This window comes from Gorilla gorilla, chromosome 7, assembly GCF_029281585.2.
Source record: "Gorilla gorilla gorilla isolate KB3781 chromosome 7, NHGRI_mGorGor1-v2.1_pri, whole genome shotgun sequence".
NCBI classification, from domain to species: Eukaryota; Metazoa; Chordata; class Mammalia; order Primates; family Hominidae; genus Gorilla; species Gorilla gorilla.
The window spans coordinates 135,155,274-135,173,277 of NC_073231.2; the positions used below are offsets into that span (position 1 = coordinate 135,155,274).

Consider the following 18,004-nt stretch of genomic DNA (forward strand, 5'->3'; position numbering starts at 1 on the left):
TGCAATTATCTTCTCTCTCTTTCCTCCTCTACTGAATCATTCTCATCAGCACACAATCATTCTGTAATTAATCGTTCTGTCACAAAAACATTACCTTCAACCTGTACCCCTCTACCTGCTATTGCATATATCTCTGATCCACTTTATAGAAAAGTGACTCCAAATTTTGTCTATACTTGTTGGCTATACTCTCTTACTTGCAATTAACTTTTTAAACTACTCCAAAAAAATTCTATTCTCACCAATCTAATAAAGTTATTCCCAACAAAGTCACCAATAATCCCTTCATACCAAATCAGATGGACAATTCTCAGTCTTCATTTTACTTATCAGTAGATTTGGTGTGGCTTATTACTGTTCCTTCTTAAAACATATTCTCCAGTTGGCTTCCAGACTCTGCAGCATCCTTTGGTTATCTCATAACTCACTGCCATGTGATCATTGTTCCTGATGGTTAATATGGAAATGCCTCCAGACTCAGTCCTCTGCTCTCTCTCATCCCTTTCTACACTACGTGCTTAGGTGAAGTAAGCGATCCCATAGCTTTAACTTACCAAAAATAAATAAAAACATGTTATGTTTGCATTGTATGTGTGTGTGTGTGTGTGTGTGTACATATATAGTTCCATCCTCTCCCTTAAGCTGAAGATTTTTTTAACCAACTGCCTATACATCTCAATTTAATATCTAATAGATACTGCAAAACATGTCCTTTTATTCCCGCTTCTCACCCCAATCTGGTTTCCTTTAAGTAACTAGCATCACCATTCATGAGGTTATTAGGCCAAAACCCCAAAGTTATCCTCGATTTCTCTCTTTCTATTCTACCCAATACTTAGGTATAAGATGTCTATGACTTCAAAACACACCCTAAATTTCTAACCACTTTCCACTACCTCCATAACCATACTCAAGTTCAAGACACTCTAATTTATTTATTAGATTGCAGTCATAATTTTCTAGAATATCCTCTACGTTTCCATCTCCATGACCAAAGCCTGCTTTCTGCAGTAAAAAACTTTAGCAGAATTTGAATCCACCAGAACAATGGTGTTTCTCTTACTCCAGCCCCCTCTAGCCTTCCTGTGTCACCTAAGGTGGGAAAAAGGAAGCTAAGAAACACTTGAAAGGTCACAGCCCAGGGATACAGGACCACTAAAAGACATAATTCATCATAAGCTTATAGAATGTCTACTTCCCCACACCTTACCACCAGACCAACAGGGATCCAGTATAGTAGCAGCAAATTACAGCTGAAGGAGCTCCAAGACACAGATTTTATCTGATGAGGAGTTCTTGAGGGAGCACAATGATAACAGGTATACAAAACAAGGACACTAAAGGACTTTTAAGTCTCCAACACTTTCAGCTTCAGTAAACATTAAACAATGCTAACCTATCCAAATTAACATAAAAACTCATGCTAAAGGCCTACTTTGCCCAATATGTCATGTCCAGCTTCCAACAAAAAAATACAAGGCATACTAAAAGCAAGAAAAGAAATAGCTAATGGCAACCGTGTTGCCTTTTATGTATCTAATTTGACCTGTTAACTTTCAAAATTCAAAAACAATGTAACACAGCGCTTGTCAGACCATCTGTTTAAGTCAGCTAGTGGTCTTCACAATTTTCTATTGTTCTCCCTGTCAGCAAGAAACAAATTAAAAAGCACACTTCTCAAGAGATGTATTTATTTATAAATTTTATGCATCTTCTACTCTTTTAACAGATTATATTTATCATATATCACACACAAATTAAAATGAATAAGATAAATAGTCATTATAAATTGAGCTTCTAACATTTGTCCCCAACTCCTGATGGGTCACAGGTAACTTAAACACATACAGCTTGTTTTGAAATCCACTGGTATGGTAGGCAGAATTCTGAGATTTCTGTCCCCTAGCATCTACACTTTGTATAATTTCCTTCCTTTGTGAAGGAGGGCAGAACCTATGATTTGCTCCTCACTAGTTAGAATATAGCAAAGGGGGTAGAATTTTGCAAATGTAATTAACATCCCTAACCAATCATCCTTGAGTTCGTCAAAAAGGCTATCTTGGGTGGGTCTTCTAGGACAGCCAGTGAGTTCTTTGAAGAGGGATTCAAGCCTTCTCTGAAAGAACAGACTCAAAGCAGGAAAGAGGCTCTCCTGCTGGCTTTGTAAAAGGTGTATTGAGAACCACCTATTGAGAGGAGTTTAGGAGCTGAGCATCTCACTCATAACCACAAGGAATTCAATTCTGTCAACAACCTGCATATGCTTAGAGGAGGATCCCAAGATCCAAATGAGAACAAAGCCTAGCCAACACCTTGATTACAGCCTTAGGCATAACTGCTCAAACTCATAAGGTTACACTGCCAATTAAGCCATGCCTGGACCCCTGACCCAAAGAAACTGCAGATAATAAATAGGTGTTGTTTTAAGCCTATCGATGGGTGGTAGTTTGTTACACAACATGGTAAACTAATACAACTGATGCTAGTTAATTGGTAGACTCTAGGGTTCACAATTTATAGTAAAGAGAGGCTTATTGGTTTGGGAGATGCCAGCCCTGCATCCTGTTGGATGTATATCAAATGAGATTCGACCTGTGGAATGTTGCCCTCCTTTTAGATTTTCCCTGAGTCTTACATCTCAGTTTTGAGGATCAAAAAGTAACATCATGTTTACTCATTTTACCTCTCAAAGCCATATAAGTTCACTAAAGTTCTTCTGACTTAAAGGATCTCAGTTACAGCTCCTGAAATAAGTGGTCATTAAGATTTTATGAACAGGTAGTGGAGTGAGGGTGGGCAAGGCACAGACAATGTCTTAGAGTTCCTCCACTGGTAGCAAGAATTCTGCCACAAGTGGGAATCCGAACATCCCCGCGCCAACTCCTAGTTCCCAATCCCAACCTCATGCCCTGCAAAACACACACACACACAACTCCAACATCACCCCAACACACACACAGGTGCATGAACAGACACTTGTGTACACCACTTTCCTCTCTTCCCCTCACAACACACACTCTGCTGCTTCTGAGTTTTAGATGAGAATCAAGTGAGAATAGACTTCAACAGAGATTCACATTCCAAAGCTGAGTATTCATCATTAAGTAATGATCAGGAAGTGTTTGGATGTAGAAGCACTTTTTTACTAACATTTGACTCTGGCATGCTCTGCATTCTGTGTTTTACCTGGACAGGCATATGATCAGATTATCTGCAGGAAGACAGCCCCTCATTGCATGGGAACATGATTGAATGAGATCTCAATCTAAGTGCCCCCAAAAGTCAGAGCTTGTGGGGTTGTATCTTATCTTGTCTCTTACTAACCACATGAATGAAAGAAAACCAACACATTACCCTAATGCTCTACAAAAGAGACACTAACACCTGCCCCATAATATTGCTGTGAAGATTAAATGAAGTAAGGTGAAAGCTCACTGTCATAGCACATGATGGAATCTAAAGTGGGCGCCTGCTTCTTTCATTTGCCAACCTGTTTCTACACCTACGGTACCTTAGGATTAAATTTTGTACTTCAAAATGTAATGTGCAATTTCTCATCAAAATAGTTACTTGCTTCAATTTGTCTCTTCACTAGTGTGTACAATCCCCCTAATGAGTGCCATGTTTAAAGCACCAAATCAACACTAATTAAATGCCTAGCACATTAAGGTAATATTTTGAAGTTTCTTCCTCTTTATGTTTCAATGTTGACAGTAATTCTTGATTGTTCTAAAACAAACAGCTTTATAACTGGGCAAAAATGAGGGAAAGATTTCCAGGGATCTATTCTGTATTCCTTCGTATTACATTGAATAGAAACTCCATAATGACACATTCATTTGTTTGGTGTTTTTTTAAGTAAATATAAGTAGTTGATCTTGATCCTGTACATCAAATATGTATGAAAAATAACTAATATTGTAGAGCACTTTATATTTTACAAAATGTTGCAAACTTCACAAAAACCTGTAAGAAAAAAGGACTGAATTTTGTTGCACACTTACTAGAAGTCAGTCATCATTCTGGGCATCTTTCATACATTTTCTCATTAACCCTTGTATCCACTCTCTGAAGGACGCTTACTGTTACAGGTTTCCAGTGAGTAAAATAACACGGGAAAAAGTTAAACATGTTGCTATGGATTATACAGATATTAAGTAGTTTGTCCAAAACTTGAATTTAAGACGTGATTTCCAACTCTTGGCTCTGTTTTCTGGAGGAAATAGTTCAATTTCCTGCTTTTCATCTTCTCTGAGGTAGGATCAGGGGAAGAGTCTTTGTAGGAAACACTCTCCATAACTTATTATATTTTCTTTCTTATTAATTTTTTTATTATTATTATTTTCTTATCTGATCAGTGAGGCAAGGTTTATAGCTTCACCTTTACTGGATCCTCTAAAACACCTAGACAGGGACTGAATATTGTAATTTTTAAGTGAAGGCTCTCAGAATTTTCTAAAGTAAAAAAGTTTATTGAGATACAAATTTAATTTATATCATCAGTTAAGGTTAGCCCATCTCAAAGGACAAAGGCTTTTTCTCTGGCTGATAGCAAATGGAAAATAGCAGTAGCAGATGTGTAGATGATTCCCCAGCTCTTAAGTCAAATGGTCTCTACTGCCTTGGTTTTGTGAAATTACCTATATTTATCATGTTTGCAAAGAAACAACAGAAGACACTTTAATTACACATGGAACCACCTCATTCAGAAAAGACAGTGTGACAGCCTTAAAGCAGTTTCCATGCTGTTCTCTAGAATATCCTCTCAACGTGTGCTCGCGTTTGCCATTCTGGCAAGAGAATAAGAACAATCCGCTGGTGCCTTTCTGGGGGAAAACGGAAGGGAGGCTCACACTTTGTGACAGTTGCCACTAAGCCGTTATCCCCCACAAGCATTTAATAGGCACTTACACATTCCAATCCTGACCTGGTCTCTGAACTTATTGAGCTAAATGAAACATGGTCTCTGCCAACAAGGAGTTTCAAGTCCAGGAAGGCCGACAGAGACACCTGCAACTAACTATAAAGTGATATCATAATAAGTAGAATATGTAAAGCAGAGGAAATGGTAACATTTTCACATGAAAATTCATATTTGGGTCTTGAAGGATGAAAATAATTTCAAGCTAAGGGAGAGGGTATTCCAAATCTAGGAATACGTAGAGCAAAAGCTCAGAGTCCTGAAAATGTTTCTTATGCTCAATGAATGAGCCTAAATTAGGCCAATTAATAACCCTACAATGGCTGCTAAGTGTTCAAGTGAAAGGAAATCACAAGTCTTTCACTTTAAATCAAAAGCTAGAAATGATTAAGCTTAGAAAGGAAGGCATGTCAAAAGCCAAGATAAGCTGAAAACCAGGCCTCTTCCACCAAGCAGTTAACAAATTGTGAATGCAAATGAAAAATATTTTAAGTAAATTTAAATTGCTACTCCAGTGAACATACAGATAATAAGAAAGTGAAAGAGCCTTACTACTGATATGAAGAAAGTTATACTGGTCTGGATAGAAGATCAAACTAGCCACAACATTCCCTTAAGCCTAATCTAGAGCAAGGCCCTAACTCTTCAATTCTATAAAGGCTGAGAGAGGTGAGGAAGCTTCAGAAGAAAAGTATGAAGCTGGCAGAGGTTGGTTCATTAGGTTTTAAGGAAAGGAGACATCTCTGTAACACAAAAGTGCAAAGTGGAGCAGCAAGTGCTGATGTAGAAGCTGCAGCAAGTTATCCAGAAGGTCTAGCTAGGATCATTGATTAAGGTGGCTACACTAAACACAACATTTTCAACACAAACAACACAGTATTCTATTGGAAGAAGATGCCACCTAGGATACACATAGACAAAGAGGAGAAGAGGAGAATGCCTGGATTCAAAACTTCAAAGAACAGACTGACTCTTGTTTGGGGCTAATGCAGCTGGTGATTTTAAATTGAAGCCAATGCTTGTTTACCATTTCATAAATTCTAGAGCCATTAAGAATTATCTTAATTTAGTCTGCCTTTGCTCTATAAATGGATCAACAAAGCTTGGATGGCAACACATGTATTTACAGTATGGTTTACTGAATACTTTAAGCCCACTGTTGAGATCTACCACTTAAAAAGAAGATCCCTTTTAAAATATTAATGCTCATTGGTGGTGGACCCAGTGTGTGTTTAATGTGTGGTATGTGTGTACTGCTCATTGGCAATGTATTGGTGTGTGTTGTGTACATGTGTTTGTGTGTGTGTGTATATGGTGTGAGTAGTGTGTGTAGTATGTGAGGTGGTATGTGTGGTGTGTGTGATGTGAGTGGTATGTGGGATGGTGTGAGTGTTGTCTTCCCCAGAGTGTTACCATGCCTGGATTTGCAACTTATGATTGATTATGGTTGCTATAAAAGATTTTAGGTTCTAATCAGATTAGGCCAGGTGTGGTGGCTCACGCCTGTAATCCCAGCACTTTGGGAGGCCTAGTCGGGCGCATCATCAGGTCAGGAGATCGAGACCATCCTGGCTAACATGGTGAAACCCCATCTCTACTAAAAATACAAAAACTTAGCCGGGTGTGGTGGTGGGCGCCTGTAGTCCCAGCTACTCAGGAGGCTGAGGCAGGAAAATGGCATGAACCCGGGAGGCGAAGCTTGCAGTGAGCCCAGATCATGCCACTGCACTCCAGCCTGGGTGACAGAGTGAGACTACATCTCAGAAAAAAAAAAAAAGGAAAGATTTCTATAATCAATTACTGCTGTCTACATGATGCCAAGGGAAATGGCACATCATATGCCTTGAATTTCCATCTTTTTTCAAAAGAGAAGAATCTTAAAAAATGCCCTACCAAATCTTTGGAGTGGAAGGTGAAATGTGGAGAAGAATGGATGTGTAAGAAGGGCCATGAAATAAAAGAGGCTCAAGTTGAAGTCTCCTTTCTTAATCCTCTTGATTCACTGCTTTCTAGGTGGCATGAAGAAATAATTTTGAACTGACACAGGATCACCCAGCCAAGTTTCTTCTGAACTAAGTAATAAAAATCCATGCTGGGTTTCTCCTGACATTCTATACAACATGCAGGCTTGCAGCTTCTTTTCATGATGTGCTGTTGATCCAAAAGAAGCCTCTTTTGATGGCACATATAAAACAGGCTAATAATGTAGATTAAAGTATAAGGAAGAGGTATACTTTTCTAAGTCTATTCAGTTTATTATAAAATTTAACTAAGATTGCACCAATCCCCTACTTTCTAGCCTCACCATTAGCAGCTGGAGAGATTTTCACAGGCAATCTCCAGTGAAAATATCCCAATTACCAACTTACGAATTTTCTTATTTTAGTTCAAATATAGATAATGATGATGATGTTGATGTAGATAGAGAGAGAGAGAAAGAGTATTAGATAGCTAGACTCATTACTAAGCAGTTGCCTTGGCCAAGCGCTGTTCTTTGTAATGAAAGGGATAACAAACGTGGGTATGACATTGCCCCTAACTTCTAAGGCTTGTCATGAAGTGAAGAATCTAGAAAAAAATAAACTCTAGCTTTGAATTGATGCCAGGGCACAAAGCTGTGTTGGGTACCATTAGGACTCAAGGAAATCCTCAGTTCTACCAGGAGAGTTGGAGCTGGGAAATGAAGCGACAGTTCATAAATGTCTTATAAGGGGACAAGAAATTTGAGTTCAGTTACGAGAGATGAGGAAGAAGTTCACCACGTTAATGACAGTGGTAAAACAGAGAAAGCATTTCAGTTAGAGGGAACAAAGTGGGTAGAGGATAGAGACATAAACCAGCCAGAGCTGCCTGTGAATTCAAACTAAGCTAAGGCAGGAACAAAGGTCTTTAGGTTGAGGTTAGTACTGAAGATCATGCCACTATCACTGCCCACTTATTATCTTTTGCACCATTTCCTAACTGTTCACTGCCTCCAGTTTCACCAGCCCACTAATAACTTTCAAATGCTTCCTGTTACCTGCAGGATGAAGTATTAAGCAAATTCTTTAAAATGGCTAGTGGAACTCTTCAAAACCTGATGCCTGATCTTCCCTGGCTGCTTCTCCTACCATCACTTACTTCATTCAATCATCCATTCATTCAAGATTTAGTCAATAGCGACCATACTCAAGGCATGGTATGAGGTGGCTATGCAACAAAAGAGGCATGATCCCTGCCCTCAGGACCACTACTTGTATATTTTTCAATGTGCCTTTTTATATAGCCACAATAAACTGCATGCAGTTCCTCAAGAGTGCTGTAAGACCCTGTATACAGTCTTTGCATATTCTATCTTTTCTCAGAATGTCCTTTCCTTCTTGACAAACTGATGAATCCCTTCCCATCCTCTATAATCCTACTCTGCCTCGTTTCCTCTGGAAACTTTCCCTGAGTTGAGCATCCTGCTCTCAGTTCGCACTGTCCTTACCTTTTTGGCAGTTATTACTATGTGGTTAGGTGACTATTGGCGTCTTATCTGCACATGGGATGTTGGAAAGACTTAATAAATGGTGTAGCAGGGATTCTAACTAGTCTTAACTGATGTTGGCCAACACAGTCATACATACCACTGGGAACCAACTGAATTTCAATTATTCGCCTCCCAACTAGGCTGTGATCATTGGGCTTTCGACTCATTCATATAGGCATTCCCAGAGCCCAGCATATAGTAAGCCCCCAACAACTTTCCTAAATAAATGAAAAGCTATGTTTTTCTAACACAGACAAACACTCTTCACTCTGACTTTTTGCCAGGTGGTTGCAGGGGTCAATTATTTGTGAAAGTGCCAGAAAAACATCTAGTGCTCTATTGACAAGTATTACTGCCCTGGGAATGATGAGTCTTAATTAAAACATTGGCCTGTTCTCTCTTGCCTCTACTCTCTGCAGCCTCAGGATGCATAAACAATTCTCAGAGTAAATGATGGGGCATATACTGAACAGCAGGAACAGCAAAGAGAAATAAAATTATAATGAGCACCCAGGTTACTTCCTATTACTACTTATAATAGCTGTTATATACAAGATGCCCTTTCCCCTCATATATTGGCTTAAAATGTCAAATTTTTAGCTAAGCATCTCTTTTGGAGAGACTACATTCTACTTTTTTGGAAGTTTTGGCTTTACTTGTTTGGTTGGTTGGATTTGGTTCTGTGTTATATTGTGTTATTTGTTTTTATTAACAGCTGCTAGCTGTAGAAGTAATTTCTAAATTAGCTATTGGTGCTGTATGTCAGCTGGACCCAGATCAGGCATTTCAGCTGGTGGCAAACACCTTCCACTGGTCCCTAGTGGTGCTGCCAGCTACCTCCACTCTGTCACTCTAATCTGGGACTTGAGTGGCATTTTGGAGAGGGTTCATCATCCTAGCAAAGCAGAGGTAAAGAGAATCAGAGCAATTATTCCTCACAAATGCAACTCTTATTTTTCATGAGATTTTCAGGGTGCCACAGCAATGAGGAATCTTGGATAGGATCATCTCAGAAGCCATCTCTGATCAATTGGTAGTGGCTTCCTGGAAGAATTCTCAGTGGAACAGGACCCACACCAGTTAATAATGTCTACCCCAAGGACAAGGGAGAGGGGAATGAGGACATGGATGTCGCAGACTTGTAGATCCTAATCTAGTTCCACCCTTTTAACTAAGGCATGACTGAGTGGAAGTCCAGAGAAAGAGGTGACTGGTGCATGATCACATGGACAGCCACTAGGATATGTGAGCTTAGCACTCACATCTCTTGATTTCTAGGCCAGTTCTTCTCCCATGATACCCACTTTTAGCATATAAGGTAAGAAATCCTGCTATGCAGGAAGAAATTCCTGATCAGAATTTCATTTTCCTTAACAACTTTTGGCAGAGGTTCAGGAATAATATCCAAGAAGCCTGTTTTTGTTCTTCCTCCTTCCTACCCCGGAAGCAATGTCACGTTACAAAAATCACTGCAGATACCCACACATTAGTGCAGATTTTGACCCTGGAGTTCCCATTTGACCCCTTCTTCTGCATCGTAGCTGCCCCTCCAGCTCCACACATAGCTCTACTTCTCCTTCCAGCCCCTTCTAATTGAAGGTTCCTTTGGGAAGACTGACCAGACTTGGATTAGCTTCTCACCAAGATGCTGCCATCCAAATAAAAGCATCATTTAGCAAATATGCACTTGATCTAAGCTCCAAGGAGAGCCAACCTATCCAGGAAAATGAGTCTCTACACTCAGTCATTCATGTATTCATTAATTTTAAAAACATATTTTGTGCATCCAGTAGGTACCAACTATTCTCCCAGGTTCTCGGCTTATAAGAATGAGTATGAGACAATCTCTAATCTAATTTCAAGCTCCTTAACAGTGGGAGTATCAGAAGAAGCAGGAAAGAAGTAATAGCATGGTACCTTTCAGAAACCACAAAGAGCCCAGGAATCTGAGGAGAAGAGATTGAGTTGATTCTAGAGAGCCAAGAGATAGATATCAAACCTATGTTCTCCGCATTAAGTGTTTGGACTTCAGGTGGAGACAATGGGATTCTGAAAGTTTCAGTTTCATATGCAAGAGACATCTCTTTGGCAGCACTATAGACCAGGGAGAGACTGGAGCCAGATAGACCAATTAGCTGCCTATTGCAATAGTCCATATGAGAGATGATAGACCTTCAATATGCAGTAGTGGCAGGGAATGAAGAAGTCAGTACATAATGAGGAATATATGTATTAATAAGGAAAATGAATTGCTCCAATCTTTTCATTTTCCAGGTAACGAAAAATGGCCAGAGCAACCAACAAATATACCCAAAGGACCTACAGCTTGGACCCAGTCCTGTGAGTTTATTTCACTTTGTGTTTAGAACACGTGTGACGATCTCTTATGTTACAAGAATCAAGGAGATCCCCACAGAGCTAAGGACCTATTGGTTCTCATGCCAGGCAATAGTTAGACCACTAACAACTTCAAGCGAGGATTTTATATCATGACTTCCTTTCTCCTGCCTTGGCTCCAGACTATGGGTCAGCATGAGTTACACCATAAATGCTCAACAGATTCTTTGGTGCAATCACAACTGGCTTCACTGGGGATCTTCTCTGTCAGTCTTTGTCCCTAGAGTTGTGAACCTAGAGGGAAGTGGTCCCCAACCACAGCAATCACCGACAGCACCTGGGGAAAGTGTGCAGTGGGCCAAATTGCCACAGAGCAGAACACCTGTCACTAGACGTTGCTCTGAAGTGGAATGCCGTTCGGCATCCTCCTGACAAAGTCTCTCAGAGAGTCTTCTGCCTCTGTTATTTCTACTCAGGCTAGAGAGAACCTTTCTTGATATTCTTGCATGTAACCTCTTTAAAGCGACAACACTCTTATTTTACCTGCAATTTGCAGCTCTTCAAAGAGATTTTACTTGTGATGTTTTGTCTGTTACATGGAGGAAATAGAGCACTGAAGGTCATTAGGACAGGAGTTAGCCTTCCCATTAGCTGGGTCAATGGGAGAGCCAAAGCCTGCTGAGATTAAGAATGTATCTCAAAGGGAAGGTTATTGTTTGAATGTGTTCCTCCAGGCTCATGTGTTAAAACTTGACCCTCAGTGCAAAGTTGTTGAGAAGTGGGGCCTTTAAGTGGTGATTATGTCATAAAGGCTCTTGCTCTCAAGAATGAATTAATGCCATTATTGTGGCAGTGGATTCATTATTGGGGGAATGGTTTTCTTATAAAAAGATGAATTTGATCCACTTTGTCTATCTCCCACTCTCTCTTTGCTCTTCCATTATGAGATGATAAAGCAAGAAGGCCCTTATCATATTCTGGCCTCTTAATCTTGGACTACCCAGTCTCCAGAATTGTGAGAAATAAATCGCTGTTCATTGTAAACTACCCAGTCTTCAGTTTCTGTTACAATAGCACAAAACAGACTAAGACATTGTTGAAACATTTACAACTCCTGCCAAGAATAGTTTGGTTCTGTCCAGCAACATTGAGAATGTACAACCCCTATAAACTGGTAACTCCATTTCCAAGAATGTATTCTTTAAAAAATTCTCATGTCCACAAGGTACCAGATTATTTCTTGCAATTTTTTTTCATAGTGAAAAAGACAGAAACAATATAACTGTCAATTACATGGGGGAATGAATTTAAAATATGTTATATCAATATGATGGAATATTATGCAGCCATTAAAAGAACTAAAGCAGAATGTATATATCCATAAGGACAGAATTCAAGAAATATAGGGCTGAAAATTGAAACAAATTTTAGAATGATTACAGGATATGATACATTTTCATAGCTTAAAACAAAGCTAATATTATATACCAGATTTGGCAAACTTTTCTATAAAGGACAAATAGTAAATATTTTAGGTTTAGTAGGCCACATACAGACTCTGTAGTATATTATTTGTGTTTGTTTGTTTTACAGCTCTTTAAAGTGTGACAACCATTCTTAGCTTGGAATCCTTACAAAAGCAGGTCATGAATTGGATTTGTCTCACAAGCCATAACCTGCTGATTCCTGCTACATACTGGTTGATACACATATTCGTACATAAAAGTATAAGAAAAGATAAAATATATACAGAGAAGCCTATATATACTGTATACCTCTATATAGAGTTAATAGTACTTACCTCTGAGGAGACATGGAAGACAACAGGAATGGGATGTAGGACATACAGTCACATTTATTTCATTTATTAAAGATCTAAAGCAGATATGAAGAAAAACTATTACCAATTCAGTTTTAGATAATGGGTGCAAGATACTTTGTTTTTATTATTCTTCATGATTTTCTGCTTTAAAAATATTTTCCAAATAAAAGAATGCATAAGAAAAAAGCAGTCATTCAAGTCATTTGTTCAATATCACAGCTCCTGCTTTGCTCGGATGTACAATGTTACTCAGATAACTCATTCATTCTTTTTTGCATGCAGCAAATATTCACTGAACATATACCCTGAATCAGGAGCTCTGCCTTGTGCTGTGAGAAGTATCAGATTCAGTCAGACATGCAGACGTGGACCCAGCCCTCAAGAGGCTGAAAGTCAGAAGACTCACACCCCCGTAGCACCACACACAGCAAGCAATGACATTTGCCAAGAGAAATGCTCAGGCCACGTGCTGTGGGCACTCATTGCTGCATCGTGAGAGGCCCAAACTTCCGCACCTGGGATGCTAGGCCTGGCATCAAAGATAATGGAAAGACTCTGCATAGGTATGAGCAAAAACATGGTGTGAGCAGGGAGGTTCTTTGTTCGTTAAATTTTATTTTTAAGTAGTATATTTGTGAATAAGAGAAAAGAGAGACACAAAGCAGAAAGACAAGCCAGACATGCAGAGCTTTTGAGAAGGGTGGAGTACTGGCTGCCTTGGGGAGGCAGCTGGAGGCTCTGAACACCCATTCCCAATAGCTATTGCCAACTGAGGCAGCTGAGCAGGGCCCAAACTGGGAGAAATCCCACTTAGAGAAAAAGAAGCCACGGGAAGGGGAGGACACAGCAGTTGCTGGATGGGGACTGAGGCGCGGGGTGTGAGTGATCAGAGCAAGCAGGAGGGTCCATGTGCAGACCCCGGGGCTAAGGCCTGCCTCATGGCAGCTACCATCAAAGCCAGGCTTTGATTGTTAAAAACAATTCACCTTTCGAGGAGAATTTACAGGAGCATGGAAAGCACAGGAACGTGCCAGTAACTCACTAGGCAATGCCATTTGTACATCCAAATCCTCATTTGTGCAGCCCATTGGCAAAGATTCTGACTCCACGTGCTTTGGCCGAGAGGATTTCTTTCTGAAGCTGATGCAACATGTGCAGAGCCTGGACATTTGCCCAGCTTTCTTCCTTCTGTAAAGTCTGCTTTTGTTTTTATTGTTAATTTTGTTTTTTAATGTTTCTTTTGTCTTTTCTCAGTCTCCTTGTCTAGAGACACTATGTGGCCTCTGTCAGTTGCTCTGATATTTCCAGCCAAGTCACAAAAGCACAGATGTAAGGGGAAAATCCAAAAAATCACTGAAATGAGGTATTTACTCCACAGCAGTCTCCTTTTCAGGGGCTATTCAGAGATGAGAGAATGAGCATGAAAATAATTTATAAATTATAAAGGAATATCCCCAAAGGTACTATTCTTTTATTAAGTGGCATAAAGGAAAAAATAGAGCAGCTCTAAACTCTGAGATATAACCAAGTAAAATCGACATGTAGTGAATGAGATCAGATATCTTCAGAAGCCTATGTTCAACTGAACCATTTCTCCGGGAAAATACGGAAGGAACAAGACCCCGGCAATCTACTCACACGTCCTCTTAACTGCAAGAAAAGCTAAAAGAAAAAAGCCTTAAGTGCAAGAAAATCAGAGATGTGAATGTATCTGAGAAAAAAATACTGAAATAAAAATGGATTTTGTGTGAGAGGAAGCTTGGGAGAGAGAAGACAATGAACATTTACCTCTTCCAACAAGGTGGAATCAGGGGTACTCCCACTTAGTTGGACCATTTTAGGAAAGTTGGGTTCTTGGGGCTGAAATCAAGGTCAGAAAAATTATTAACTAAAATTGTACATCAGATACATAGTCCTAGAGAGAACCAAGGGAAGAGCTGAGAGATCCAAGATCAGTTCAGTGACTAATAGCAAACAAAATATAACTAAATTGGAGGTTGAAAAGCAACAGCCTAGAGGCAGGCAGACTTTGTAAGGTGTGAGATGCCAGAAGTAATTTAGGATTGTCCTATCTTGACTTTCCCTGTCAACTGAATCAGCGCAGTGTAAATACAAGGTCACAAAGCACCAATAGCAGTAATTGAGAGTCTCCAGCTCTGTCTGAAACAAAGTGCCTTTTGATTAGAAGGTTAAGTATAACTTAACCCCCCTTAACAGGTATCACTCCATTTTTAAGAGAGTTTGTTCAATGTATGTTCCTTAAGGTACATACATTAAGGAATCCTCAGATTTATTTGCCTGTGGTTTCGGCAAGAAACATGTTCACCAGAGGACTCAAAAATCTTATGCTGTCAAGACAATTTTTTCTTTTTCATTTTAAATTAATAAATGGACATCTTGATGTTTGCATTGTTCTCAATTGATTTCATTAGCATGGGATGCATGTTACAAATAAGCCGAATTTTCAAATGGGAAAACTCAAGGACCAGCTTCTGAAACAAGGAAACGATCAACATGGGGGTTCAGTCACCTTGTAAGCCAGGACCCTCAGGCAGAAGTTCTATGGATAATTCATAACAAATCAACTAGGATAAGATTTGTCTTCTGGACATGCATAACCACTGTCAACCTATGTTTCATCTGAATGATCTCAGGCTAGTTTCTTCACCTTTCTATGCTATTCGAATGCACAGCAAATTCAGTTTCTTCAAATGCAACACAGGCTGATAATGCTTACATTTCTTTACAGAGTGCTCAGTAAAGATCTTGCAATATTATAGGTGTTTAAAATATTCCAGTTTTCCTTGATTGAATTAAGAGATAACCTGTTAATTTGATGCCCAAACTGCCAACGAGCAGCAAGATCTCATAAATGCCACTGACTGTCTGGCTAGCCATGCCTCAGATTGGCAGGTGCCATTAAATATTTTAATCAAGTCTTTATGTAAATTTTGACCTAATATAATGCATCCAAACTTTTATTTTCATTTCATGACATTAACCAATATATCTTAGGGTGATTAAAATATGCAATCTGCTAACTAATTAAGGACTAATTAGTCAACTTGTATATTTATGAATGTTTCCAGTTTTTAAATTGCTGGCCTATGGAGTCCTGGGAAATATTTGTGCCTGTCAACAGATTGAAAAATATCAGAACATTGGATGACAGAGCAGTGATACTAGAGATTGGATGATAATAATCGTTTATGTCTAAATAGCTTGTCAAAATATACATATAAGGCTGGGCATGGTGGCTCATGCCTGTAACCCCAGCACTTTGGGAGTCCAATGCTGGCAGATCACCTGAGGTCAGGAGTTCAAGGACAGCCTGGCCAACATGGTGAAGCCCTGTCTCTACTAAAAATACAAAAAATTAGCTGGGTGTGGTTTGTGCACCTGTAATCCCAACTACTTGGGGGGCTGAGGCAGGAGAATTGCTTGAACCCAGGAGACAGAGGCTGCAGTGAGCCAAGATTGCACGCCATTGCACTCCAGCCTGGGTGACAGAGTGAGACTCCATCTCAAGGAAAAAAATGTATACATTTAGCCTTTCTATCTACATTATCTTATTTGGTTTTCACTATATCTCATGAGATAAGCATATATTGGGAATTTTTTTAACCTGGCATTAGTGCCTGACATATGTATGCTCTCAATAAGTGTTGACTGAAAGAATTAAATGAATGAATACTGAATGCTCAATAAATGTAGGAAAGATGGATGGATGGATGAGTGGATAGGTATAATTTACTCAAGAGTAAAAGGCTATACACTTTGATCTTCTGAGGCTATCTTATCTCCCCGACTTGACTGATCTTGTAGAGACACGTTGAATTTTATAGCCACTATATATGTCACAATGTGTAACCTTGTGTTTTGTTCTCAATGAACTGGTAATGCCAGTGTTAGTGCATTTGTACACCTACTTCCAAACATAGCAATATCCATAGAATATTATTACTTATAATATTTTGTTCTCCCTTTTCCTAACACTTCTGGAAATTTGCAACTTCACTTTTATCCAAAATTATATGGTTAATCTTTGATATAATACAATACTAAAATAACAGCTAATATATGAAGTTGGAAACCCTATTTTTTTCCTTGCACTACTAATTTCCTATGAGTAGATTCTAGCTGTGTGATGATGGTTGAACACATAAAAAGGAGAAATTATTTTGGTCTTTCTTGATGTTATGGAACTCCTTGAAACATAGGTTACAATTAATTTCTGAGAGCTTCTATTCCCCACTGGCATAAAATCTATTACCTTCCTTACTCCATGCCAGATGCCTCAGTGGCTCTCAGACTGTCTTCTTCTTGCTGCAAAACTGGCCTAGGGACAGGCACTCACTTTTTCTTTCTTCATTTGTGTCAGTCACATCATTATTTTTCCTTTTTCCTGGAATTTTTCTGATCTACTGCTTTTCTGTCAAGTGGATGGTTTATTTCAGTGACTGCCTTTATCTCTGAAGAATCCAGACTTCTTTCCCTCTAGAGAAATAGTTCTCACTCCTGTCTTCATTATACAAACTCCTACAGAGCTTTTTAAGATACCAATGCTTGGGGACTTACACCCTGAAATTCCAACTCATTTGGTCCTGAATGGAGCCGGAGGATTCACATTAAACAAAACAGACAGAACTTTCTTAGATTTTTCTAATGGATAGCCAAGGTTAAGAACCATTGCTATAGCATAGAGCATTCTGCAGTGCACAGTCACACATATTTGAAGAGCTGGAGTAATAACAAATGATTGTTCATTTCTGATTGAATAAAAGGAAAGCCATAGGCATAACCCACTGTATCAGTCAGCATTGTAGAAACCATGCGACTATAACAAATAAGCCCCCAGACATCTCAGTGGGTTAGAGCAATAAAGGTTTATTTCTGACCCATGTTATATGCCCATCACAGTGGACTGTCCTCTGATCCTCATTTTATTGCTTCCAGAACAAAGGCTGAAGGAGCATCCCTTACCTGGGAATTGATGTTCTATAGGTAGAATGAATAAAGGCACAAAAGGATCATGCAATGGTTCTTAAAGCTTCTGCTTAGAACTGGTCTATATGACTTCTTACATTTTATTTTTATTTTATTTTATTTTATTTTATTTTATTTTATTTTATTTTATTTTATTGCCCAAAGTAAGGCTAGACCCAGCCGAGAAAATGAGAACGTACAATATTTTCCAAGAGAACTTTGGACACCAAAGCCACAGCAGTGACTTGACTAAATAAAAGGTATTGAATGAAGGTTTCATTTTTCAAGAGAAAAGTGATCACTGCACTTTTAAAAGTAAAATCAGAGGGGAAGGTTTAGGAGTAAACTCTGTATCCATCATAGCCTCAAAGAGGCTATGAATAGACACTCAAGTTGTGTTTCATGATGGATTTTGAGGAAGATATCA

At 39.1% G+C, this 18,004-nt stretch overlaps 1 long non-coding RNA gene across 1 annotated transcript in view; it reads right to left on the reverse strand.

The window, feature by feature from the left end:
• LOC129524241 (uncharacterized) overlaps positions 1-14,103 on the reverse strand; it is a 37,617-nt gene extending 23,514 nt beyond the window's left edge. The window contains exons 1-2 of the long non-coding RNA XR_010135048.1: positions 13,634-14,103; positions 12,571-12,644 (exon numbers count right to left, since the gene is read on the reverse strand). This is a non-coding gene — a long non-coding RNA (uncharacterized lncRNA). The remainder of the gene's footprint in view (positions 1-12,570; positions 12,645-13,633) is intronic.
• Between the last annotated feature and the right edge of the window lie 3,901 nt (positions 14,104-18,004).